Source organism: Anser brachyrhynchus, assembly GCF_964034855.1.
Source record: "Anser brachyrhynchus genome assembly, chromosome: 1".
Taxonomy (NCBI): Eukaryota; Metazoa; Chordata; class Aves; order Anseriformes; family Anatidae; genus Anser; species Anser brachyrhynchus.
In genome coordinates this window covers 134,448,168-134,474,293 of record NC_137694.1, presented here as the reverse complement: position 1 = coordinate 134,474,293, position 26,126 = coordinate 134,448,168, and the positions used below count along the sequence as shown (strand labels likewise).

General features: G+C 40.3%; 1 protein-coding gene and 1 long non-coding RNA gene across 5 annotated transcripts in view; both read left to right on the top strand.

The window, feature by feature from the left end:
• SHROOM2 (shroom family member 2) overlaps nucleotides 1-26,126 on the top strand; it is a 127,575-nt gene that overhangs the window by 1,110 nt on the left and 100,339 nt on the right. The window lies entirely within an intron of this gene.
• Nucleotides 3-26,126, top strand: part of LOC308191355 — a 45,328-nt gene continuing 19,204 nt past the window's right edge. The window contains exon 1 of the long non-coding RNA XR_013947912.1: nucleotides 3-25,926. This is a non-coding gene — a long non-coding RNA (uncharacterized lncRNA). The remainder of the gene's footprint in view (nucleotides 25,927-26,126) is intronic.

Sequence of the window (26,126 nt, the reverse complement as noted above, 5' to 3'; positions counted from 1 at the left end):
CGGGGAGGGCACGGGGGGAGCGGGGAGGACGGGGGGCTCCGGCCGCCTCCATGTTGGGCGCCTCGCCCGCGGCGCTGACAGCGGAGGCAGGTGGTGCCCGGGGGTCTCCTCAGCACCTCGCCCCTCCATCGGTGGGGCCTCGGGAGGGCATGGAGGTGGGGTTGGGGCAACAGGTGGCTGCGCGACGCCAGCCTCGCAGCTCGGTTTCGGCTTCGAGGGCACAGCGTGCTGCTCCACAGTCCTGCACCGCTTCCTTACTTCCCGGTAAAACCCGGTGAAATAGTTGTGTGTGCTGGCAGCTGGGGTGCGGAGAAATCGGTAGGGTGTTGGGAGCCCTCCTGGCTCCATCCGTCTGGAGAAGGAAGGGAGCGTGAGGCCGAAGCCCCCGGTGCTGACACTGGGTTTCCTCTGCTGCTGTTGCACTGGCACGTTCAAAGCAGTTAGGGTGACCTTTTGCATCCCAGCCCTCTGAACAAAAGGTCTTGTGGATAGTGACCAAATCCACGCTCCAGAGACGGGGAGGGGGAGGCTCCTGGGTAGGTATGTGCTGCTTTTTGGCGTTTTTTTTTTTTTTTTTTTAATGCCCTTTTATACTCGCAGGTCTAACCTCGGTGTATTGGGCATGAGTTAAAATAATACATCGTGTTTTCTGGAAAATGTTTTTCATCTGGGTGTGTTTTGACTCGAGAATCCCTATCCCAACACTTGTTGGGTTTTATTAAGAGGGCTTTCTTGTCGCACAGTCAAAAACACATTAAAACAGATCCATATGGAACTGAGAAAAATCCACATTAGAAAAACATTTTGCTTAAGATCTGTAGGAAATAAATATATGCTCTTGGCCTACAGGTCCAGTGAATTCTGCTTGTTCTTATTTTAGAAGTACATAAAGAGTGTCAGAGGTCAACCAGTCCTGTTTTATCCACAGCAGGAATTATTCTATTCCTATTTCTTTTTAGCTTGTCTCATTGAGGGCTTTCCAGTTGGTTCCCTTCTTCTACTCTTGGTGTTATTTTACTAACGACTCTCCAAGTTAGGTCTTTTTAGATCAGCTTTTCTAGGTCTCTTCCCTACCGCTGTTTTCCGAAATACAACAGTCTATGTCAACAGATACATATGCTGAAAAGTGACTGTGCATCTGTTGGCCTCTTACCAGTATCCTGAATTACAGAGTATAAAAACTGGAAGCATGTGAGGAAAGGAGAAAAGAACTACTTACTCTGCATCTAGTAGCTATCAAGTGCCAAATCAAATAATTCCACCTTTCTGGTAATGGCTAACAAGTGCTACTGATCAGTGATACTTATTCATATTGTTGCCTAGGTATTAAGTAACAAGCTTTAAATATTTGTGGCATGAGGATGTGGCTGTGGTAGGTGGAAAGAAGTGTCTGGGAATGGGAACCTTTTCAAGTGGGTCTGCTACCCAAGGCATGGTTATGTGGAACCACAGCCTTGATACCTCCTGAAACCATTTCACTGTGTGGAAGAGAAATTTGGGTCCATCATTCGTGATCTTGGATTAAGGTACAGCTGGGATCCTGGCCTTGGGTCTAAGGTTTTGGAGTACGTTTTCACTTGCAGTTTTTAGATGCAAGTATAAAGAGGAGTTTTGAAACTGGACTGAAGCTTGCGTCACCGGCATCCCCCAGACTCCAAATTCTTTAAGTGCAAAACCTTGCCCTTGGTTTCGCTCACCCATCTTGGTGTGTGTTGTGTTTTGTTTTTCTGTACAGCTTCTAGGGGTGGAAAACCACTAGAAAGAATAAATTAGTACCAGGTGATTAAAAATGTCCCTCCTTGCAGTGGAGATGTAAAGTTTCTCTCTTTTTGGCTGAAGAGAGACCTGAACCTGAGTCTTCCTGAGTTAAAGTGCAGATTGCTGGGCTGTCACAGAGAAGGGGAATGCCACTTCATCGCTACGCCCTCCTCTGCCATTGCAAGCTCCATCCCTTATTGAGTACACTGGTGGCAGTTTTTACCTCAAAATACCCATGGAAAAACTCTGATTTTGTGGATTCAAAACTGTGCTCGAGTGTGAGCTGAGTATTAAGCTCTGCCTCATTTAAGTCCAGGGCTGTTCTGGGGAAGTGAAGATGTATGACGTGAAGTGCCGCTTTTTAAGGAGAGGAATGTGACAAGGTGTGAATGGAGTTTCAGATAGCAGCTACTTAAGGGGGATTTCTAAAATTCTGCCCGTCTCTGTTCCTACCACCATCTCTAAAGCAAGGTCAGCCTTTGAAGAAAGTTGCACCTTTACGTAAATGTCGGGAAGCCTGTGGTGTAAATATTTCCTGCTGTCTTCACCTGCTATGGGACAACTACCAGAACTGTCCGAAAAGCAGCACCAGAAAATAATGTAGTTGAAAAATCAGTGAACAAACTTGTGTTGTTCATTTTGCAGCACTTTTTGTACAGCAGACTTCTTGGATGTTAGTTTCCCTGGTCGTGTGGCTATTTCACTTGCTACCAGGAAGGGAAATGTTTTTGTAACGAGTGCCATGGGGGGCACCAGGGCAAGAAGAGCTGCAAAACCGATTTGGAAATTTCTTGTTTTAATTGACTAGATTTCAAGCTAATAGTGTCCTTTGATCCACCAAACTGCCAATAATCGCTGAGGGAAAGGCACGCTAAGCAGGAGAAAATCTATGTTTTCAGTCTCAGCAGGGAGATAAGCATGTGTGCAGCCACTGGAATGTCGGGAGAAAAAATGCCGCACGCAGGCAGCGCGGCGAGAGGTCAGCCCGGAGTCACGCTGCTGGCGCTGGGTAGCAGGCTGTGCCCCTGGGGGGAGCGGGCTCCCCTGGCTCCCCGTCGCCTCGCTTTCTGTAACCGAGACGAGACTCGGAGGGATGGTCCTGGAGCAGGTAGGCAGAATATCAAGTTCACCTGCCAGCTGAAAGCCTCTTTCCATTTTTTTAGCTCCTTACCTCTTTCTGTGGTTGCTGCAGAGGCGCAGAGGAAAGCGGTACATGATATGGCTTGCTTGATCTTTAAACGTAGCTGGTCTAAAACTTGCCCCACCCACGTGCAAGTGGTGTTGCTTATATTTAAGAAAAAAAAAAATCAGCGTTTTGTCGCTTACTGTTATTTACACGTCCCTTAAAAAATGCTTTACGTTTTTTGTGATCTCTGCATGTGTGTCTGATAACGTTCCAAAAAGTTGCCCAAAGGCAGCTTGTTCTTGCCTAAATTGACGTCTTGAAAGGAAGGACTTGCTTTTTATAGCAAAGTGTGTGTTTCAACAGAAGGTGAGATGACTACTTTGAGGAGTTTAATTCGAAGTCTCACAAGACATGGATCTCACTTTGTTTCTTCTTTTTAAAGAAACCAAGTAAGCTCTGAATAGAAAGGTCTTACTGGAACTAATGAAAATGAAAAGTCAGGGTGCTCAACTGTGAGTCTTGTGAAAGTCTCCCATACCTGTATTATCTTGATTACTTTTACTTTAAAATGAGCCTTATCTGGGATGCACAACTTGTAGTGTCAATCACAGCATTGATCATGGGTGATGGACAGAAAGTCATTTCACTTCCTGTACCAACCATAGGCTTAAGAACTCTGAAGTTGCCCTGCAGTCAGCGTTAACCTTCTTACATTAGAAAGTAAGAAAAAATACAGCGCATGCATTTGAAGAAAGAATGATGTATCATTTGAATAAATTCCTCTTCAGTATCAGCTTTACAAGGGCCTACAGCCATACCTCCTCAAGCTATGATCTCACTGCAGGCTAATCAAGGCTGGGCTTGGCTGGTATTTCGGCAAGATTTCCAAGTGAAACCTGGACTGTTGCAAGACGTGTTGTTGATTTAGCAGATAGAGTTCTTGTCTCCTGAATCAGTGCTGAATTCATGCCCCAGCTGGAGGTGCTGTCTTTCAAGAAGCAGCACTATCAGACAGACTTGTTTATTTCTCTTAATTCCATTGTACTTTCCTAATGTGTTCCTGCCTATGGTTAGGTGTCAACAGTAGTTTGTTTAACCTAATAATTATTTAAATTGTCTACAGGAATACTTCTCTCTTAATTGGATGCAGGACTTCTCCATGTGATTTGTATCAATTTCTTGTTTTAGTAGTGAGTAAAATTGTGACTTTTCATTTAAGTAATTCCTTACCCTTTGGCCTTAAGCATAAAACTAAGAGCAAGTGCTTGCATTGTACTGCATGGGAGGGGAGGGAGCTTTAATGGTGCTGTGTACCGGTAAATCAAAACTGGATGTTTTCTAACATAAATAGCAGTTGTCTCCCTCAGGTTAACTGTTTGCTCATAGACATGAACAATTCTTAAACTTGACTGTGAAGTTTGCTATCCAGAAAACCAGTATTTAGTGGTAATCCCTGGAAATTACTGGCCTCTTCAACATAAATGCAGTCATTTGTGTAAAGAGCTGATTGGTAAATTAAGAGCCATTGTTCTGCGGCTGAGGAATGGAGTTCTAATCTAGTCCCCCACATCCCGCAAGATTTCCATTCCTTTCTTCAGGTCTAAAAGGATATTATGTGAAGATGTGCTCATCGTTTTTGTTTTCTGCCCATATTCCCTTGGTGATCAACAGCAACAAATAAAATTCCTCAGCTCTATGGGCTGATTCAAACACATATCTTAACCAGCAATTAAAAAAAGAGTGCTTCAAATCACATTTGATGCTTCTTTTTAAAGCTCTGTCTAGCTTCCTAACTGATGAGAGGTGTCTGTCTTTTGAGAAAGATTGGACCTTTTCTTTGTGTTAAGTTTGATAACTGAGAAATTGCAGGAAATGGTTATATATCAAGATGCATATTTGGGGATTAGAATAGTACCATGTTGCTATTTATCTCTTTTCCTTGTCAGATACCTTAGGAGTTTAGTGTTTTTTTCAGCGTTACAGAAACTGTTCAGGTTTGAGTGTTGTGTCAGGTTGCTGGATCCCGGGTCTCCCTAGAAGAGGGGAGTTTGTTGGCTTTGATGCAAGAAGACGATGTTGCTTTTTACTTTTGTAGCCTGCCTGATGAAGGGACTGCTCTCCCTTGTAGCACTTCAGCGGCTGTTGAGTGAGGTGAGCTCTCTGTTCTGACTTAACTCGCTGGCAGCACGGTGCACGCCGCGCTCGTGTGTGCTCCGAGTGGTCCAGCTTTGGAAGGCCGAAGCTCAGAGAGGTTTGTCGTGGCGAGAGCATCACCAGTTGAAGTGGTACCGGTATTGGAAGCTCCATCCCAAAGCTATCTTGGATGTTGTAAGATGTGGTCTGCAAACTGTGCAAGGGCTTGAAATGAGAGGATGAGTTAAAAGGCCGTGACTTGCAGAGCTTCAAGTCAGTTTAGTTACGCACGTAGAAGACAGCGGTGTGGTAGTGCTGTTTAAGAAATGGTTGCTGTGCTTGCGGTACAGAAACTGCTGTTTTCCTTTACGTTTACCTGTCAGGACAAAAAACAGTCAGGATGCTTCCTTTCAAAGCAGATCTATGAAACTTCCTTACAGCAAGCACTCTTAACTTCTGGCTGTACTGGCTGCTTCCAAATTGCTCCTCTCTCCTCTGCTTTTCCCACTTCTAGCTACTTAAGCAAAAGCTGTCAAATCCATCACGATTTTCTAGTTAAAAATGAACATAAACAAAAACATTCACGTCTGTTGAGTCTGGCAGAAGAATTGGTGGGTTTGTGAGAACAGTTTTTGCAATAGGAGTTAGGCTGCAGAACTGCCTATCTGAATGTTTATTAATGTGGTCTATTTATGGTTTAAACTTCTTTTGTTTTTAGTCTCTGCTGCTACTTTTCAGTATGAATTTTGGATGCTATGGTAGACATTAGCATAAAAATAAAAGACCAGCAAGAGACTTCTAGTTATTGCTCGCTGTTGTCAGCGGATTGCCAGTAATGCCATTTATTACCTAGTTATCCATCATGTTTGGTTTTGTTGTTGCTTTTTTTAAGAGGAGAAAACAATGTGGGTTTGTGTGGTGGTTGTGCGTATGTTTTACTGAATAGACAGTATATGGTTTTTTTTCCAGTAGAGCTTGATTCATTGTGTGTTCTTCTGCTTAATGAATATTTAAAGTATGGGAGTGTGGAAAGAGCAAGGTAAATGGGAAGTGAAACCTACTTGTGAATAGATTAGAGAAAACAACCGTGTAGTAGTAACCAAGCCAATATTACATCACGTACCTGTGCTTTTTTTTTCTCGAGGAAAGCTGTTTGTGTTCAGTCTTCTTACACATCTGTAATCTATACAGAGAATACTTAATACGTATGTGGATCTAGTTCTGTGGGTCATTTTCTAACAGAAGTTTGAGACAGGTCCCAGGCATTCAGCGGAATTTTTGCTGTACATTTAAGTGACACCATGCGTGAAGAGTTTCCCAGGAGAGGTAAAGTAAAAAACAATGCACTTACGTTGGGACTTCATCCCTTTAATCTGTGCAGAATTGCTTTCTGTTGCCAGTGTTTTGAACCTGTTTGACATGAGGTCAACTGGAGATTTTTGTATGCATCTGTAAGGAAAATACTGATGCCTCTCTCCATAACTTAGAAAAGGTTTCTTTTTTTTTTTTTTTTTTTTTTTTCTTCTAGAGTAAGAAACAGATTTGGAAGCTCTCTAATTCCACATAGGACAATATTTTTAGTTTCTTAAAGGTTAAACACCAGACATGCTATGCTATTTTGAAAAAGCTTTTTTCTTAGCAAATAAGTAGCATTGCCACTCTGGTGGTAGATCTTAGTAGTCTAAATCGTTTACGTCTTGTAACTTTACAAATACAGTCAAATCAGAGAGATGTAATTTAAGGTTTGTTGAATTTCCCACCCTTTCGTTCCGTGGTAGGAAACTACCAGAAATCTTGAACCAGTTTTTAAATTAAGACAGTTTCTTAAAATCAACTTAGTGTACTTGTAGAATGTGTTTCTGTCCTTTATTTATGGTATGCTTTGCCAAACAGCAGGCTTCTGGCGGAGTTCACCAAGACTTAAGCTGGATTTTTAGAAGTAGGTATCTTTGGAAAATGATTTGTAGTGTTTAAATTAAACATGACTTGTGTGCTCTGGATTGCTTTCTGAAGGTGCCTGTCATTTGCTGTCAGCTGTGTGAGAACGTGTGCTTCTTTAGTACATACCTGGATGCCTACTTAGGAACCTGTCGTAAGATGACATACACTCAAGCAAGATTATTATGTTTGCTGTGCGTGGAGCTATGCCCAAAACCGTTGAAAATCTGCTCTGGTTGTACTGTGTTTCTGAACATGGCAGGAACGTAGCTTTTTGGTCTGATTTATCAAGCTAATCAGGGGAGAAATGTAAGCTGCCAAGGACGATGACGTTTGTGAAGGTAGGAGAGAGTTTCTTTCCCCTCGCCCCCACCCTGGAAGTTAATGCAGGATCAGTATTCAGTCTCCAAGCAATTCAGAGCATTGCGGTAAGCACAGGTCAGGTCAGGAAGATAAGAGAATGGTTTCTGCAGCGTTCACAAGTTGTTGGGGGTTCTTTTCAGTGGCCTTTTGCAGGTACCTGAGGTCACTGTGGGGTGCCCAACTCCCCAAAAGAGATTGAGCCAGCTGTTTGGTAAATGCTGGAAATGCAACCAATTACTGCTTTAAGAAACTAGATAGCTTTTGTCGGGGTCACAATTCTTAGGTTGGATCTTAAAGCAGAAACACATGGAGGAGAGTGTTTGACAGTACAGAGGTGGTTATTTCCAAGTTCTTCTGAACCCATGTGAAACAGCAAAATCAACTGAATGCTTTAAAGTTTTTAGGAAAAGGCATGATAGCGTTGGCGCCAAGGGGAAGGCTTCATGTCCTGTGTTCCCATACTTCTGCCTCACTCCCTTTCCAAAGGGGGACTTTCTCTCTGCCACCGGGCCAGTTTTCTCCTCCGTTAAATCTTTCTCTCAGTTTCTAAATTATTAAATTCTTTGGACTGTTTGAATTCTTTTACTTATTTACCCACATCCATCACCCCTGATATGTGGGTTAGGAAATATGTTGTCGTGTTTCTTACATACCAAGTTTCTAAAGAATTGTGCTTAGTGAATGAGCGTTCCAAAGGACGGAGAGCAGTACAAAGTACAGAAAAGTAGTGACTGCGAGTTGGAAGTGGGAAAATACAGGGATCTCTACTGCAGTGCTTGAGAGGCTGTATCACTTTGGGTAGTGACAGGGCAGTTCCATCCCTCCTTGCAGTTATTTTATCTAACTGGATGAGATGGATCATGATGAAGGGTCTTCACTGTGGATGTAGGTGGCCTTAATTCTGATACTTTCCTTGCTCCAGGCTCTTAGTTATTCTGCTGACCTTGTTTCTGAATTTTAGACTACTACTGTGCAAAGAGTTTTGAGTTGCTTGTCTGCATAGGAGTTTAGTCCTTGTCGTGTGTGTCATCTAGAACAATGGGGAATTAAGTGTTATGGTAATAGTAGAGAGGTGGTTATCTCTGATCAGTTTGGAAGAGATTGTGAGAGTGCTCTTGATCGTGTGTGAGATTGCATTCAATTTGGTCTTGTTTAAAGTGTACCATAACCTTTTTTTAATGGAAATTTATCAACTTTATGCTTTTTTAGTGGAAAGATATCCAAATATTAGCGCAGCTTAGAAGAAAAGTCTCTGGATTTTTTTTAAAGTAAATTCTCAGTCTGTCTATTATATTCTGTTTGTAATGGACTTGCATTGAAGTTTCAATAGCTAAAGTAGAGATCCATCAATGGAGAACATGGGATTATGATAAATTTGTTTGAAACTGAAGAATAGGTACTTACAGTTGTCCTAAAAATTGCAGCTTCAGTACTTTTTCTCTTCAGTACAACAGATAAATGTTCTAAAAATCCCTTCACAAAGCTATGAAAACCAGAGTATTTTGGATTCTTTCTGTCTCTTGAGATAACATATACCTTGTTATACGCTTGCTTTGAAAACTTCCAACAAAACTTGGTTCAATGAATACTGTAGAAAAAAAAATACTGTTGGGGGTAACAATATTTGGAAGCTGTATAATTTTCAGTAAAAGCACTAATCACTTAGGATAGTATCATAGAAACGTGATTTCGTAGTAAAGGAAGCGAAACACATCCTACACAGTATCAGTTAGTCATCACTGTGTTAATTTTCTTAAACAAATTAGATGCAAAAATGAGTTTGTGGGTGTCTAACTGGCTGATGTCTGATGCAACCAATACCCCAGCTCCTCATAATTATTTGGATTCGGTAGAATGAAATCATTACAGTATGCAAATTATTTTCTTTCCTCTATACATGCACATTTTATTGATCTGGAAGAAAGGAGCACATTAGATTTTCTTATGAGACGTTTTCAGTTGCTTTTTTTTATGGAATAGCGAAGCATTCCTTTCACAGTCATTAATTTACGGAGAAGAAAGATGTAAACATGCTGTGTTGACATAAGGTAGTGTTTTGTTGGGTGTTTATGTATGGAAAGAATGTTATCATCTTAACAGAGAAAACTTAGCTTTATGCATCTGTTAAATGTAGTTAATGTTTATAATAGTTTTGTCAAGATTTAAGAGAAACATACACTTTCATAATAAGGAGCTCTTATACAATTTGTAATCTGTTTCTTGCATGACAGTGCTTGGTAAAGTGCCTTTATATTTAAATATTAAGGCTTCTGTAAAATTAAGAAACAATGTCTTCTTGTGAGGCTAGAAGATGTTGCATATATTCTGAATTCTCTTAAACGCAGCTCTAATGCCATAAAGTTATTTCTACTTTCTCTGAAGTTGTCAGGGCAGAATTTAAAGCATAGAGTAAACTTTCCCCCCCACCTTAAACTGTGTATTCTTAGTGTGTGCACGGATTTTTGTATTTCCTATTTTTTTCCTTTCCCCTGTTTTATAAAAGTAAAACCCAACAACTTGCTCCCCTGCTTATAAAATTTAGACTACAGTGATTTTATTAGCAAAATAAATTTTGTTTCTACAGGCTACCTTCTGGAAATGTCTTGTTTTTCCTGACTGCTGGGGGAGGTTGCTGTCCAGAGCAGGGAGGAGGGCTGTGCATTTCCTGACACCTGGGAGACCTGAGGAGTTTCTCTGATTGCTCAATATGATGTTAGGGAGGGGTGCAAGGCAAGACTTTTGTTGCTCAACTGAATGTCTTCTGGCTGATTAAGGAAATCCTCATCTTAAAAAACAGCATAGACATGACCTATTATGTCAAATGTGATTAAAATGTGAGGGTGGAGAGACATGCAGCTTTGGTGCTGTTTTGGTTCCACAAAGCAAATGATGAGTCTGAGCTGACAAAGCTTTAACACAGAACCCTCTGAAAAGCAAGGGAGAAACAGAAAATGTTGGAAATCAGGAGATTTACTAGATGAATTACCTGTTTTGCCACAAATTGTGTGCTGTACACAGTTGTATGACATCTTTGCTTCAGTCTCAGGTGTTGAATAGGAAAAACGTTACTTCCTTATGTTCATAAGTCTCTGTTTCTTGTGAAACAGACGTGATACTGAAGTGCTGAAATACTGTGGTGACAAAGACTTTGTTGTTTTACTAAAAAGACTATAAGCCCAAATACATGGAAAACATAAGAGAGTTTGTCTTAAAAGGCTATATAATTGTGCAATTCACTCAGGAGTAAATCCTTCATAATAGAAAATGATGGTTGATGCTTGTGTATCTCCAGCGTTCTTCCTAAATTACGAAAGACATCTAACTGTACATTTCCACACACAAAATTGAACCATACTACCTAGCTAAAGTGCACAGATGCTCTCAGTGCCTCAGAAAATTAAGAGAGATTAATAGAGGCAGACCGGCTGCCAGCACTTGAGTTCTGAGAAAAAACAAAAAAACAAACAAAAAAAAACAAAACAACAACAACAAGTAATGTAGACTTCTTATTTGAAAGGTCAACCCGACATTTGAATCTGTGAGATTTGAAACATTTGTTAGCAATAAAGCTTCCTAAGGAAATCGATTTTATAGCCAAAACGCATGTTCTTGCTGACCACTTGAATTTCCTTCCATTTATGATGGATCATGGAATTATAGAATATCCCGAGTTGGAAGGGACCGACAAGGATCATTGAGTCCAACTCCTGGCTCCACACAGGACCACCTGAAAATCAAACCCTGTGTCCGAGAGCAGCGTCCAAATGCCTATTGAGCTTCAGCGCTCTCAGTGCTGTGACCACTTTCCTGGGGAACCTGTGCCAGAGCCTAACCACCCTCTCAGTGAAGAAACTTTTCCTAACATCCAATCTGAACCTCCTTTCACAGCCCCATGCCCTCAGGTTCCGTCCATGTCCCCAGAGAGCAGAGCTCAGCGCCTGCCCCTCCGCTCCCCTCGTGAGGGAGCTGCAGGCCGCCATGAGGCCTCCCCTCGGCCTGCTCTGCTCTGGGCTGAACAAACCAAGGGGCCTCAGCTGCTCCTCATGCGACTTCCCCTCTAGACCCTTTACCATCCTTGTAGCCCTCCTTTGGATGCTCTCTGTTTTATGTCCTTTTTACACTACAGCGTCGAAAATCTCACACAGTACTTGAGTTGAGGCCCCACCAGTGCAGAGCAGGACAATCCCTTCCCTTGCCCAGCTGGCAATGCCGTGCCTGATGCACCCCAGGGCACAGTTGGCCCTCCTGCCTGCCAGAGCACACTGCTGGTTCATACTCAGCTTGCTGTCAACCAGAACCCCCACACCCCTTTCAGTGAGGCTGTTCTCCAGCCTTTCATCCCCCAGTCTGTGTGTATATCCAGGGTTGCCCCATCCCAGGTGCAGAATCCGGCAGTTGTTAAACTTCATACGATTGATGATTACCCAGCCCTCTGATTTGTCAAGATTTCTCTGCAAGGCCTCTCCACCCTCAAGGAAGTCACTAGCTCCTCCTAATTTAGTATAATCTGCAAATTTACTTAGTATGCATTCAAGTCCTGCATCGAGATCACTTATAAAAACATTGAAGAGAACTGGCCCTAAAATGGAGCCCAGTGGAACCCCTATAGTAGTTGGCAACCAGCGTGATGTAACCTCAGTTACCGTAACCCTTTGAGCCCAACCCATCAGCCAGTTGTTCACCCATCATATTATGTATTTATCTAGCAGTATGCTTCACATTTTGTTGTCCCCTGTGGTACCTGCCAACTTCAACTCTAATTGAGCTTTGGCCACACACATTTTCTCCCTGCAATGGCGAACAGCGTCTCTGTAGTGTTCCCATGTCACCTGACCTCAGTTCCCATGGCCATGTGCTTTCTTTTTACACCTTATCTCTAGAAGATCATCTCTGCTCAGCCAAGTTGGTCCTCTCCATGTGTTTGACTTCTGACAGTTTCAAATTGCCTGTTCCTGTGCTCTTAAGAGACGGATCCTGAAAAGTGACTGATGGACCCTAGTGCCTTCAAAAGCAGTTTCCCAGGGGACCAGTAATCGCCACTTCACCTATGAGACCCTCTCTCTTTACAAGAAATGACCTACTTACAATTCCTTCGTAGAAATATAGTGTCGGTGGCTGCAAGACTGGTGGTGAATTTATGGTTCACCATCGTCTTCTAAGATGACAGCATAGGATACAAGTTTCAGCAGAATGAAGGGAGCCTGTTTTGTTCCCACTGCAGCCAAACTTAAAAATGTAGTTTCCTCACCTGCACATCGCTGGCACTAATTGGAGGTTACTGTTTGCTCCCGTATGTTGTATCAGTGGTTGGTACAATCACCCCACCACACCCCAACACGAAAGGTGTCAGGCTAGCATAGACTTTCCATTCTAAATCCAGTGCTGCAAGCAGTAGGTCTTTAGCAATCTAGTTTATTTTGGTGGAAACTGACTGGGGAAATGTTGCATGAGCAATTTAATTAACTGATTAGTGGGAGTGGAGATGAGCAGCAGGGAGTGGCAACATCGTGGTATACAGTCACACACCCAGCAGTGACTTACAGACTGTAGTCCGGCTGCCTTGCAGTGAAAATTAATTTGAAGTATGGAAGCAATTTGAGAAAATAGGAGATCAGCAGTTACAACTTCTAAATTTTCATGAGGGAGAAATCCGAATCCAGATCTTTCTTCATTTCATAATTTCAAAAAATGCATCCAGCCATCTTCTGAAGACAAAATGGATGCTGCTAATAAGATCCTACTAAGAAGAAAACATTTTTGCTTGTTTTAATTTTTGACTACAAGGAATACCTCAAATATGAACATCTAGGAGAATATGTTCACTCAGTCAACACTGAATTAAGTAATGACACTTCACATTTTGTCTAAATGCTTGGAATTTTATGGCATATTTGATCGGTGCCAACTGCAGTTTTCAGTCACTTTTACTTCTATTTATCATAAGTATAATCACTTCTATTTATCAAAGAATAATCACTCTTTCTAATATTTGAGGTCTGGAGAAGTTTCTGTGAGGACCTCCTTAAGCAGCTTGTTTTGATATATAGAAAAAAAAAGTTATATACCTATTAATAACACTTAGCCCTAATAGTGCTAGGGAGTACTGATTAGGTAAATGGTTTTAGACTTCGGACTGAAAAGTCTTCTTTAAGATTTCTGATTTGTTGAACTTTTTTGTATCAGTTCCAGCCCTAGCTTAAATTCTTCTTGGAAGGCTGCATCTAGATGTGGACTGTTGCAAAACATTTCAAGGAAAATTCTTCAGGGATACATTTCACTGGTAGTGGTGAGACTGGTTTCGGCCTTTTAAAGCATCTGCAATTGAAGTCAGTGTCCTGAAAATCATCTCCCTTCCACCCCCCAAAACAGCAACAAAAACAGCCCACCCAAAACAAGTTACAGGCTTCAGGCGCTGAGCTATGCTTCTTTTTTGCCCTCCATCAGTGAGAGAGAGGAGAAAATGTACTGTTTGGCCATGAGATTTGAAATGTTACACCATGTGCTTGTGAGGAGGGTGGGCTAGGCTTGTACGTGTAACTCTTCATTACATAACTCTCAGATCATTCTGCAGAGAGAATTGTGCTGCAAATTTGATATTCCCCTGATGAGTTTTGTGTGGTTATTCGCTTTTCCTTATTTTTGAGAGAAGATGAAAGACGTAGCATCCTAGTGGAATCCACGTGACTTTATCACCAGAACTGGCAGGAGCAGCGATAAGTTGTTGATTCCTGTTGGGGGAATAACACTAGAGGAGGACTGGGGTACCTTGCCCACCAGATTTAGGTTTCTCTTTATGTTTGGATTCAAGAACTCCAGATTCTGGAGGGAGCGTGTTGTAGTTGCTGCTTCTTTCCAATGCTTCGTCCTATGTTTTTTTTTTTTTTTTTTTTCTGAATTTCTTTTAATCTATTCCAGTTTTATCTCTTTTTTACCTAGGAGTCTCTTTCCCTTGTTCTCCTCTGGCCGGTTCTGTGCTTGATTGAACAGGCAGTCTTTCTTTAGCAGTTTCTCTTGCCATGCTATTTTTATCCCTAGCTCCATATCTTTTTTACCTTTGTCAGCCATCTGCAATTTGGCCTACATGGCCTCTGTCCTTTTTCCTTGACACCCATCTGCTTAAAGCCCCAAGCATACAAAATGTTTAGCAGGGAGGATATCCTCACAGGACGTGTAGTTGATTAAGTCTTCCAATAGCTGTGCACTTTCAGAGTTCTTTAATTCAAGCAGTATAAAGCACATACATGTGCGTGCACATCCTGGGTGCTGTCAAATATGCTCCTTTTATTGAAACAGCAGTCTTGTGGTTTTTTTTTAATTACCAGGTTTGCTTTTTAACATGAACATTTATTTCTTCTTTTTATTTCTTCATTTGTTTTTTGGAACTAGGCGAACCATTGCAGTTTAACAAAATTGAGGGTTTGAGGCTGATGTACAGAATGGACAGTTTCTGCCCTAACTAATTAAAGTATGGCAAATTCCTCAACCACTGAAAGAAAATATAGTCTCACAATGGAAAGTGTTTGATTTGTGAAGTGTCTAATACTGCCTGTGATTAGAGAAATGGATCTTGGAGTAAGATGAGGACATGAGTTGATTTTTGTCAAACTGTGGCTTAGGTTACTATTTTATTAGAAGGACATAATATGGAAACAAAACACAACAAAAAGATGTCTACACTTCTTTGTATTGAAATTTATAGTACAATGAAGAGCTAGTCAAGAACCTGGAGGAATTACAGTGATTTATTTTTTTTTTAATGCTTGTATTTGAAATTAACCAGTCTGCCTTTTGAATTTGAAGCCAGGGGACATAGACTGTGACCTGGAAAAATATCCTGGCTATTGGTATGCAACAGAGCACATCAGTTTTCTCTACTACTGTGACTCATGCAAGTCGTCTCATCTAGCTTTACTTCTGAAGAAAACAGTGTCTAGTGAGGTTAGTGGATATTTTATAGTGTATTGTTCAGATGGTGATTGAATTGTAGCAAAGCACAAGAGGATTGTCTCTTTTTGGAGATATTCTGTGAGTGAGTTATTTCTCTTTCTGATTAATCTCTAAGTTGAGGCTGAAGGAGAATGATGAAGTAGCTGCACGTTTTAAAAAGCAGAACTGGCTTTAACATACACTAACAGTAAAAGGAATTTTCCATTCTTGCACGCTTTCTACTCAAAGCCTGCAGTTTTGGAAGGAAAGCAGGAACACCTTATGACCTCTAACACATTCCAGTGTTTTGTTTTTGAGTTAAAAAAAATATACATATATAGGTAACAGTTTCAAATATGTTTTGTTTTTATCTGTTTTAAGTTCACAGATCCATTTCCTGAAATGACCAAAACTCTGATGATGGAAAAAAGCAGAGCTTAAGATTTTAATAAGCAGCTGCCTGAAGTTTATGATGCAGTGCTATTGGGAATAGGGACAGTGTTGTGTTGGGTTTTATAAACATGGGTACAGTCACCGTAAATAGGAGGTTATTTTTTTAACTCCTGTAACTTGTTGCTCTGACTGTCGACACAGAATTCCAGTTGATTAAGAGGACATTGAAAATTCAGCAAGGTCCTGGAAAGAGGCATAACAGTTACTTGAAAACTGACAAAACGTATATTGCTCAAAGAATTTGAAACAAAACACAAAGTTCCAAGGCAGGCTTATTTTATTTTTCCATATTGCTTAATGTTTGTTGCTTTTGCTTGTTCGTTGTTGGAAAGATACATGCTTCATGTAAAACTAGTTATTGGACGCAGTAAGCATACCTGGAGGAAAGCAGATCAGAAATTAAGTCGGATTGTGATCTAATAGACCCTTTTGATATATTGTCTGAAAAACCAGGAGTGGATGTTGGGATTCTAAACCAAAATCCATCAAGTTGCCTGATGGTAGAGTAAAAGCTTGCAAATCCTAGGATCTGTAATCTATAAAATTCATTGCTTAGTCACAGAGGAACTGAATGGTGAAACCTGACTGATACCATTCAGGTTAAGTACAGGAAGAAACGGGTTTTGTTTTGTATTGCATTGAATCATGTTTGCAGGATACTCAAATGAAAATATGTGGCTTTGTTGGTAGTTAAACACAGCTTTGTATTCCCTGTTTTTCCATGGTTATAAGATTGTTTATATAAGATATGAAATCAGATTGTACTCTAAAATTGTACAGTATTTTCATTCATCAGTTAAACTTCTGAAGACCTTTGAGAGTAGAGTGGGTAGAGCTGTGAATTTCTTCAGTCATTCTGTGTTATTCCAATTCTCTTTTTTTAAAGGACTACGATTTCTTCAGTAGTTCTGGAACTATCACTGAGATTATTTGAGTATAAGTTATAATTAAGTGATTCTACTTAATGTCCTATCTCCATGTGTTTCCATATCTGTATTGTTTTCAGCTTGTGCCAGTAATTTTTAACCTTGTTATTTAGCATCATGTTAGTGTTTGGAGGTAAAGCTTTCTTTGTATTTTTTTCTCTGAAGCATGGAAAACTCTTAAATCTTCTCATTGTCTTTTCAAAGAGCCCATCTTAACAGTGAAAATAAAAGCTTAAAATATTTAGGGTTGAAAATAATATTTAATAATTTAAAAATCATGTTTAATAATTTGGATTCCTTAGTTTTCTCATTACTTGTACAGTGGTATCAATTCCTTCTTGTGAAGTTGGGCATTCTGTCCCTAATGATGTGTAAGTATATCTGAATCGTGCCCTATTTTTAATGAAAACAAAAGATGTGCTTTACCTTAGGTAGGAACATGTTCAAAATTCTTTGGTACTAAGGTACAGCAAACCTCAGTGACTATTCCAAGATACTACCCCCGTCAACGAAGGCCTATGGTTTTGCTAGATTCTGCTGATGCACACTCACGTCATCGTATCTGTCAGTCATTTCATTTCTGCTTTTGAGTTCAGATTATTTCCAGATTTTAGAAAATTAGCAATATAAATTCCCTTTGAAAAACGCCTAAAAAGATGCCGAGTTTTTTGCTGGATGTTGAGCCAAATGAAATCTCTCTTTGTCTGTCTGAAAGATCTCAGTCAGCCACAAGATTTTTTTCCGTGGTGTTGTTACTGATTTATCTGCTTGTGCTCCTTGGAAGAGTTGGAAATACTTGTTGCATGCCGAAAACAATGGACCAGTGTGTGAAAGAATGAGCTGGTATGGGTTGAACTGCCACCAATTCTTTTTTCACCTGTAGAGCAGCTTCATCTTACTCCTTGAAGCAAGTTGGCAGACAGTTCAACCACGAAGATGCTGCAAGTAGTGACATGGAGGTAGAAAGAAATATTTGAGGCAGACTTAATGCCAGTACAGCAACATACCTTGTATTGCTCAAAGGTAAGCTAAGTAAGCACTGCTTAGGGAATTGTATAGTAGAAACAGAGCATTTTTATGGAAAACTAGCTCTGGTTCTTCTGGTTCATGTGCACTTAGTGTCAAGCAGTGTCTGTCTTTTCTTCCAGCAGTATATATTCTAAGCAGAAAAATATCTCCGGAACCCCCTACTTAATATTGATGAACAGAGTAACTACTTCCATAAGACTGGATGGCTACTGGCACTTAAGTGAATGTACTAAAAATGTGTGGGAGCACTCTGTGACATGGTAACGTTCATTGAGCCTGCACATGTTGATCCACCTGTGAGAATTTCATTGCAGACACTAATGATGTAAATGACAGACTTGCTTATGGATTTGGGCCCTTGTGCAACTACTTACAGCTTTTTGTGACTAGTGACTGTCTCCACTAGTGGTGGCTCCCTGTTTTCATAAGAAACGTGTGGTAAGTAACCTCACAGCGTAAGGTATGCTGTTCTAAAAGATGGGGACCTAGCAATAAAATGTGTTGATGAGCTGCAAGTTCCATTGCAATCTGAAATCTGCTTCCCTGTAGTAAAGTTTAAGGTTGTCCACTTTGACTCGATTGAACAATATACTCTGTAGTCTATAAGCTTCACGTGGAAAGTTAAAGAAGTGCTTGCAGACAAAGTGGAAGTGCTTTGTTCCCTTAATATCCATTTTGAAGATGGAAGTGTAAATTTCTTCAGATTTAGTCTGAGCTGTACCAGAAGCAGTGGTGACAAGAAACTTCAGCTGCTTCTTCTGAGAAGGAGAATTCAGTACCGTCTTCCCATTACTTCTAAGGAATCTGCTTCTCGGTCTGCCAGACCAACAATGCACTTGAAGTTGCTTGAAGAATGCAATAGCAAACTTCCTGAAGTTTTGTGAATGTTTAACTTCTTGAAGGTAAAAACTTGTGCTGTCATGTTTGAAGTGCTCACCACACGGCTGCGGGGTTTGGTATTCCATGCTCTGAGACAATCCCAGGACCTGCTTGGAGGTGGAGGCCTGTGAGGGTGTGCAAGGGTGCTGGAGGTAATTACAAAAGCAGGATCACAATAGCAGCAGTTTATCTCGGTGGCTCTATCAGTTGCGTGCTTGTAATTCTCACAAGGAAAACTTCCTGAGGGAGCCTATGTCATGCTGATGTACGGTCGCTTTGTCATAAGCTGGCTGGAGTCAGCTTTGTGACTCCTTGAGCATGGGAGATGTATCAAGGCATTGTTTCTCGGTGCTTTGTACTTTCAGAGGGAAAGATCTGCAGGAAATAAATGTGGCAAATAGATTTGCAAATGTGATAAGCTCTTAATGTTCAGGTCACGAACCTTAATGGTATATTGGGCATCCCACTGATGAGGAAAACATCTAGGTCCTGCCAGTCAAAGATTTCCATCAAAGACTAGGCATATTTTTTCTTGATTTGTTGCAGTCTCTATATAATGACTGTTGTAGGAAAATTTCTGTGTGTTCTCAGAGAGCAGCTTCTGATTTATTTTACATTTAAATTTCAGACATTGTGAGAGAACCTTTATTTTCAGTGCTAAGAGTACATATCCTGCTGGGTAAGATGGGGAATAAAGAGTTGTAACTCTGGAAAACTTATGAAAACACCAATATCAATTGTATTGTCTAGAAAGATACTGGTTTGTTTTATTTATGAAGTCACTGCAAATGAGAAGAAAATTTATGTGAACTATTTTTACTTAGTCATAAATTAATGCAATTGGAAGTATTGCATTTGGTCATGATTTGGCCTTGGTGTTCTGAGCTTTTGTAAAAACAGGATTTGCTAGCCTTAGTTAGGGATTGGAGCTGCTATTTCCTTGTGCAGATTTAAACTTCTTAGCTTAAATTCTTCTACTTTATAAATAATTACTGGTGTCACTGGTGAATCTGTCAGTAATGAGCCTCTGTCAGGTGGCTTTCCTGACAGTGATTCATCTACTGTCTGGTCCAAACCAAGGGAGCCTGATAAACTAGCTACATTTTCAACTCAGTAACATTTCATTTTAATAAACATTATAAATGATGATACAGATTCGTATCAGTCCCTTGCATTTTTCAAAAGCTTTTGTTAAACTTTGGCATTTAAATAAGCTCAAAATAGTCTTAATGCTCCATATGCAATATTGCCTTGAGTTTTGCAGGCTGAATGGTACACCATACAGTTGAAGGATTTTTATAGAATACGATATATTGCCATGTCTCTTTTCCTTTATCAAAGGATGCATTTGTATAAGTCCATAAATGTCTTCCTCTCTAGAGTCAGAGCTCTGCTTTTGTAGCTCTTAGATTTGGGGTAGCCATTCTGTGCCTATCTGTTATATAGATGCAGTCTCCCAGTGCTGTTCCTGAACATGCTGTTTTGAAGCACTGTTGTTTGCAAGAGCAAACAACATCTGTTACTCCTAATTACCACAGTATTGCCTAGAGACAGCATGAACTTGCGCCCCTCTCTAAAAATGCCTTACCTGCAATTGTTAACAGTATCCTTTACTCTCAAATAATAATGAAAGAAAAATGCTAGTTCCAGCTTGCTAGCATTATGCATTTTACAGTAGCTACTGTATTTCCAGTTTCACGTGCTCTTTGTTTTACGGGTGGATTTCCTCATTCCTTCCCCCTGCCTTCCTCCTCAGCATCATGAGACAGGAATATTCTCTGGGCAGTCCTATCTGCTGTATCTCGGAATGTGAGGACAGCCATAGTGAGTAAGGACAAAGTCTACTGAACCTAGTTTCCTGTTTTTCCAAGTAGCTGGTAGCTAACAATTGAGCCGTGGCTCTAAGAAGCAGGTGAAGTATGGTGTAATTTCTTTTTCAATTATTTCCCATCCTTCTGATGCATTCTTTAAATAGCAAGTGAGGGCTGTCTGAATCATTTGTGTTTAAAAGTCAATTGCCAGTCATACTCGTGGTGGGACTGTTCAATATTATTTTCACCTATTTTTAAACTTTCACAATATCCACTAGCAACGTGATTAATACCTGCTTTTAATGAGAAGTTACTATTTTACACAGCTGTCTGTTAAAATGCTTTATTATATTTCTGAAAAACAATTGGCCATCTCCAGTCTGTGTGTCCATAATGGTATGTCTTATGGATTGCTGTGTTATAGACTAATAGTATCTAGTAGTTCTCTCTACATCTTAACTAAGCTCAGATCTTTGTCCCAGTTAAATTATCTTCATGTAAACACCGGTCAGTATCCCTGAGCAGGCTCTCATCCTTCTCCCCTACGTTTCTAAGTTCTGCTGGATTCTCGTTTGGGTGGGATGACGAGAACTGCGTGCAACTTTCAGATCCTGATGGCATAGGGGATTGGCACAGTACCGTTGTGCGCAAGTGAGAAGGGAAATAATGCTCATAATTACAGAAGTTTTGTTTACTTGTTTGGTGCTGATCACCAAACTGCTGTTTTCAGAGCGTGGTTTAACATGCCATAAAGATCTCTGGTAGGCTCACCATTGCTTGCCTCTGGTTCTGTCTTTATTGCTTATTGGTGTGTGGTTTTTTTCCCCTGTGTATATTACCTTATCTACAGTGACTTTAAGCAACACAGTCCTTTATCGTGTGGCTCTTTAAGAGGTTTTGTGGTGAGGAAAAAAAAAAAAAAAAAGGATGTATTGCTTGGGTAGTTCTTCCCCATGTTGATTCCTTTGAAGGGTTTTAGTACAACTGAGACAGAAACCCACAGAAAAAATAATGCTGCGCACACTGATGGCATCTTTTCTGTCTGTTGTAGGTTGGTAGAAAGTCTAGCAGTCGTGTAATTGCCTGAATTTCTCAGGACAGTCACTTGGGGCCATTGTAAAGATTAATTTCATATCTTGCCTTCACTTTGTGAAGGTAGCAAGGTTGTAAATACGAAGTTTTGCTCTGTCATCTGAGTTGCATGAAAGCAGTCTGGTCGTGATTTGTTGAAGGTGTTTTGTTGTTTTTTTCCTTTCACACTTTTGCTGATGCTTCCATTTGTGACTGTTCTACTGATCCTACTTTTGTAAGAAATTACTCTGGTATGTGGGAATTTCTGGGACTTTCTCAGAAACCCTTTTTTAATTCAAAATTTTACAGCCTGCTTCACTTAACTCTTGGTGTCAGTGTAATGTGTTGCTCTGTGCCTGAGTGTTACACACAGATCATTACGCAGGACCTGCAAAGCTTTTCGCTGCAGCTCCAAATTACTGATTTTGGCTTCCCAGATCAAATACAGAGACTCCTTTTTTGATCTCTGAAAGCTTCTAGGTCAGTTCTTGGAAGCTGTTAGAAAAGCAGCATGGTGATTTTAAGTTAGCAGGAAAGGCTGTATGCAAAATAAAGCTGTATGGTCCTATTGCTCTTCAGAGAATTGCTTGAAATAAAACCTGATTTGCAGTGTGAGTGATGTGCTTGATCTCACAGACACCTGGCCAAAAGCAGTTCTAACAAGCAGCTGTATTTTTCATTTCATAGCGCTCCTAAACTTTGTTTATAAGGCAAGAACCTGATCCCATTTTCCAGTCAGGGATAATTACCAGCAAAACTTTAACATATTCTACTTTTTTTTTTTGTAGTCTTGAACAGCTTTTTTTTTTAATATATAAATTATTAAGCATTCTTTGAATTGTTGCTTAATCAGATAATTGGCCCTGTCTACTTGCTAGAAGGCAGCTGTTTCTCAATAAGGCTAACAAGTCTCCGGTTTGTTAGACTCTAGTCCAGAGTCCAGTCCTGGACTTGCCGGACAGTCCTGACCCATTGATCTTCAGAGCTTTTTCAGTTCTACATCTGTCTTTGAGGATGGCTGGGCCCCAAACTATTTTCATGCATTAATAAAGCTTTGAGTATTTTTTCAGTATGTTCTTTTTTTTCCTGTCCATTGGTGTAACATTACCTGCTTGTATTTGTTTTATCCATTTCCCTAAGTGTTAGAGGATATAATTCACTTACCCAGCATTGTCCACGTATGGATGTCACTTGCTTTTCTCGGGTTCTAGGAAGCTGTCTATCTTTTGCTCTGTATTAATGCCATAGAGTTATAATGCTGTTTCCTTTCCCTTTTTTCAAGAAGAGCCCTGAGTTGCTAGTGGGCTTTCTGAAATGCCAAGTCTTTGGATAAATTTCTTCTTTTTCCAGGTAATGTGTGTCAAAATCGAGATTATTGGAAAATCAGGGCACGTAAGGTTACATTGTGAACTAGGTTTTACCTGGGGCCTGGATCCTACTTCCAGGATTTGATCAAAGAAAACACTTCTCTCTTCAAATCTCATTTTGGCAGAAGAAACACCAGTGTAAGGGTCAGGCTTCCCTTACAATTGCCTTCCTCTGTTATTTTGTCACACCCTTGTTCACTTACATCTGCATTGACTCAACTGTGCTTTACTTCAGAGAAAACACCGTTACTCCCAACATACTGTGTGGGCTGGCTGATTGGAAAATCCAGCAGGCTGGCTTGTTAGCTGAGCTGTGGGTTTGATTTACTGAAAACGGGCTAATTGGCTTTAAGATGCCAGACTGCCCGTGTTTGAGTGCAAGGAAGCTATGCAGCATTTAGACTGAGTTGCTTACAGATAGTTTTCTATCCATTGCAATCCAACAATTTTTTTGTACTTAAATATACATAGCAATGGCATAACAAAACTGGAAATAAAATCTAGAGAAATAGGCAAAAATTTGTTATTTTATGAGCTGCTCAGCTTGTGCTCAGCATTCCTAGGTCTTTTTCAAGTATAGGCCCAGCTTTTTTTTTATTATTTTATTTTATTGTGTTGTTAAATAACTAAGGATAGCTTTGTGATTGTGCTAATGGTTGTTCAGGGGAGTCTTAGTCCAGTCTGTGGAGACCAATCTATCAAGGGTTTGTACAGTTTAACCCTTTCACACAGAGATATTTCTTTCAAAGAAAGAATAGAGGAGTAGTCCTTGGTATTACTGCCAATGAGATAAATGAGGCCATCTTTATCATAGATGATTGCAAAACCAGTATCTTTCGGTATTGTATTTTTTTTTCCCTTGGTATTTGTATGGATGACAAAAGAAAGCTTTCAGGAATTTTGTAGTTTATGGATTCTTCTGTGGCCAGGACAGGCAGCAAAATTCTCATACTAGGGTCTATGTGCTCAGTAGGAAACAAAAATCTGGTCTCCAGCCTTATCATTTGATCATTTTGTACAATCTGTAGACAATTAGAAGAACAAGGTAAGAAAATATTGTTTGCTTTTTGTTCTGCATAAATAAATGGAAGCGAGCATAATAGCAGCCAAAGGAAACATTCCTCCGTGATTGCAGGAAGGTTTGTCCAAAATAATAGACCTTGTATTTTATAAATGTTTGGTTTGCCTCTGATGTTTAACATTTTAGGGTCTTTAATGTATTTGGGTGCATACCAGGGTAAGTGTAAAATTTCAAAATCCAGTGGTGGAAGTCTTCTAAGACAGGACCACCTGCTGTGTTTGCTGTTCAAATTGCTCTGTTACTCGACTTCTTCTTCTGCAAGTTGAGAAGGATGGAGGAGGCCACTTGGTTAAAGTGTTACTTGGCTTTAAGTCACCACTTTCTTGGTTTTGCAACAGCAAGGTGTTTTTTTTTTTGTTTTTTTTTTTTGTAAATGTCTTAGAGTAAAAGTCTTCTGAAAAGTTATACGTGCCTGAATCAGGTTGGATCTAGAGAAAGCTGAACCAAGGCTGAACTGCTTCCACTTCTCATGAAATGAGGAGGAGTTCTTGAGACTGCCTTTTCCTGTGCATATCAGGAATTATCCTCAGGTTTTAACACCGAAGTAACTGTTGAAGGTTATGTATGAAGCTAGTTCTGTCACTGTACGCTGTCCCAGCAGTACTGGGGTTAATGAACAATTTACAAATAATAAATTCTTCAGGCTTTAAAAGTGTCTTCATGTAGCTTTTCTTACAAAAATAGACACTTTGGTATGGGACTTTAAATAAACCATGTACAACTGTATAGTAGGCAGTGATTACTTTGGCCAAAAAGCAGCTGAGTCAGCACAGAAGATGGTCTGAAACATTCCTTAGTCTTGTGCAAAAAAATAGGGAGTTCATTTGTATGGAGAGGACAGCGGTCTTCACAGTACCTGTGGTTTTGCAGACAGTGAATGGGATTGGTGTACCTAATCCAAATGGCAGGCAGCATTGCCTCTGTGCCTTCCAGTGGGTCTTTGACTCGTAGCAACTAAATCAGAAGCTCAGTCAGACAGGAACCTCCAGCGTTCATAAGCAGAAGTAAGTCTTGTCCTTAGTCCAGCCCAAAATTTCTAGGAGAAGGCTTCTGAATGTTTCTAAGCTCTGATACAGAATGACTTGGCAATCTTTGCTTTTAAAAAGCTCTCCCCTAGCAGTATTTCAATTAAAAACTGCCTCGAGGAACAATTCTTTTGGGTAAGGTGGTGAGACTTGGAAATCCTGCCACAGAAACTAAGTCCGCGCCCTCGTAGCTACAGTTAATGTTGGACAACTACTGCCAAGTGATTGGATTTGCCCTTTGCAAGATCTAATGAGGAAATCATGCTTTAATACAATTTAAAGTATTAACATAAATCACAGGCAACATAATGCCATTGTAGAGGCAACTCAAATGCATTCTGCCACCTGGGTCTGTCACTTAGTTGGTAGCAGCCTGGTAATAAGGGCAGATTTTACTCTTTGTGCTGTGCTGAGCACTTAGTGATGTAAACTACAGTAATGGAAAAGCAGTGGGTAGGGGAGTGCAAAAGCTGCATGTAGGAAGCTCTGCTGGTGTTGATTGATGAGAACATTTTTTTAATTTAAACACTTTATTTTGTCCAAATCAGTTGGATTCGTATCAGCAAACCTGTCTTGTATCAAGAAAATCAAAGGATGTAAGTAAGGGACATCTACAGTGTCTACAAAGAATAATCTGTAGCTGTTCACTCTTCATTTCGTGCTGAAGGTAATGCTTCCTATTAACCTGGGTTTGGTTTGCAAGATTAGACTGTAAATACTCTAAAGGCTAATGATGTGGATCAGTGCTAGGATGGGTAACTTAGACACCATTAGCTTGTACGTTTTTGGTCTTCATCATCATTAATTGTTTGAAATAAATGCAGCAATGAGTGACAGTTTTTGAGGTGACGTTGTCCTGGTTTCCGTGGCAGCAGAGGAGATGGTAGTCTTTCATAAGGATGATTTCCGTATTATTTTTTTTTCTGGTGACTGTTCTGTATGTTTTTACTGTCCAGCGCTTAGTTGCGGTTGGTCCATGTCCTTTCTACCCCAGCCCCCTGCTCCAGCACCGGAACAGCTCAAGGTCAAGAATCTGGCTGGTAAAGGAAACTGTTTTGTTTTGCATTAAGATTAATGGAGCTTTAAACTAACCAGGGGTGAAGGATTGTTCTGCTGAAATTGTTAAACACATCTACCCTTTTCAGCAGATATGTTTTTGTTCTCAGTTTTTAACAGTAAGATACTCAGTGCAAGTACATAATTCTTTTTTTAATGAAAGGTGAGATTGGGTATGTATTAA